Source organism: Notothenia rossii, assembly GCF_949606895.1.
Source record: "Notothenia rossii genome assembly, chromosome: 9".
NCBI lineage: Eukaryota > Metazoa > Chordata > Actinopteri > Perciformes > Nototheniidae > Notothenia > Notothenia rossii.
Window position 1 is genome coordinate 2,945,568 of NC_136907.1, and position 1,792 is coordinate 2,947,359.

Sequence of the window (1,792 nt, forward strand, 5' to 3'; positions counted from 1 at the left end):
CCGGATGAAGAAGCGCTCGGCATCTTCTCTGTCTCCGTGAGACACCGTGTGCCGTTCAGCAACACCACAGAGGGCAGCCTGAAGACAGGGACATTCAAAAGCATAGAGATTAGATTCATGACAATTTGAATTTAATATGCGCGTGTGTGTGTGTGTGTGTGTGTGTGTGTGTGTGTGTGTGTGTGTGTGTGTGTGTGTGTGTGTGTGTGTGTGTGTGTGTGTGTGTGTGCGTGCGTGCGTGCGTGCGTGCGTGCGTGCGTGCGTGCGTGCGTGCGTGTGTGTGTGCGTGCGTGTGTGTGCGTGTGTGTGTGTGTGTAGGTTCATACTCACTGTGCTAAAAGGAGGCTACATCTCTCCTGGTCGGTGTAAGTCTTCAGGAGAGGAATCCCCTTCACTTTCACTTCCTTCAGCTTCGGGAAGAAATTCAGCCTCTCGATGTCCGTCCATTTGCTGAGTCCTGAACAACAAAACATCAGAGTTTTATTTAGGTCACACCATGTCTCTACTGTGACATGTCTCCATGCTTTAATGTTCAAAAAGCTCTTTATTTTTGACAAAGCTATGACGTTAAAGGGAATTATTTTCAGGTTTCATTTAGTGTCTCTACTTTAAAGAGTCCTCTCCTGCTGATGTTCAGGTGTATATCAGTATGTAGTGTCTCTACTTTAAAGAGTCCTCTCCTGCTGATGGTCAGGTGTATATCAGTATGTAGTGTCTCTACTTTAAAGAGTCCTCTCCTGCTGATGTTCAGGTGTATATCAGTATGTAGTGTCTCTACTTTAAAGAGTTCTCTCCTGCTGATGTTCAGGTGTATATCAGTATGTAGTGTCTCTACTTTAAAGAGTCCTCTCCTGCTGATGTTCAGGTGTATATCAGTATGTAGTGTCTCTACTTTAAAGAGTCCTCTCCTGCTGATGTTCCGGTGTATATCAGTATGTAGTGTCTCTACTTTAAAGAGTCCTCTCCTGCTGATGTTCAGGTGTATATCAGTATGTAGTGTCTCTACTTTAAAGAGTCCTCTCCTGCTGATGTTCAGGTGTATATCAGTATGTGGTGTCTCTACTTTAAAGAGTCCTCTCCTGCTGATGTTCAGGTGTATATCAGTATGTAGTGTCTCTACTTTAAAGAGTCCTCTCCTGCTGATGTGCAGGTGTATATCAGTATGTAGTGTCTCTACTTTAAAGAGTCCTCTCCTGCTGATGTTCAGGTGTATATCAGTATGTAGTGTCTCTACTTTAAAGAGTCCTCTCCTGCTGATGTTCAGGTGTATATCAGTATGTAGTGTTTCTACTTTAAAGAGTCCTCTCCTGCTGATGTTCAGGTGTATATCAGTATGTAGTGTCTCTACTTTAAAGAGTCCTCTCCTGCTGATGTTCAGGTGTATATCAGTATGTAGTGTCTCTACTTTAAAGAGTCCTCTCCTGCTGATGTTCAGGTGTATATCAGTATGTAGTGTCTCTACTTTAAAGAGTCCTCTCCTGCTGATGTTCAGGTGTATATCAGTATGTAGTGTCTCTACTTTAAAGAGTCCTCTCCTGCTGATGTTCAGGTGTATATCAGTATGTAGTGTCTCTACTTTAAAGAGTCCTCTCCTGCTGATGTTCAGGTGTATATCAGTATGTAGTGTCTCTACTTTAAAGAGTCCTCTCCTGCTGATGTTCAGGTGTATATCAGTATGTATTGTCTCTACTTTAAAGAGTTCTCTCCTGCTGATGTTCAGGTGAATATCAGTATGTAGTGTCTCTACTTTAAAGAGTTCTCTCCTGCTGATGTTCCGGTGTATATCAGTAGT

General features: G+C 42.9%; 1 pseudogene across 1 annotated transcript in view; it reads right to left on the bottom strand.

Annotated features, from left to right (window-relative positions):
• Positions 1-683, bottom strand: part of LOC307018061 (tubulin-specific chaperone cofactor E-like protein) — an 11,166-nt pseudogene extending 10,483 nt beyond the window's left edge. The window contains exons 1-2 of the transcript XR_013810559.1: positions 331-683; positions 1-78 (exon numbers count right to left, since the gene is read on the bottom strand). The exon at positions 1-78 is cut by the window's left edge and continues 38 nt beyond it. The product of XR_013810559.1 is annotated as a tubulin-specific chaperone cofactor E-like protein (transcript). The remainder of the gene's footprint in view (positions 79-330) is intronic.
• Between the last annotated feature and the right edge of the window lie 1,109 nt (positions 684-1,792).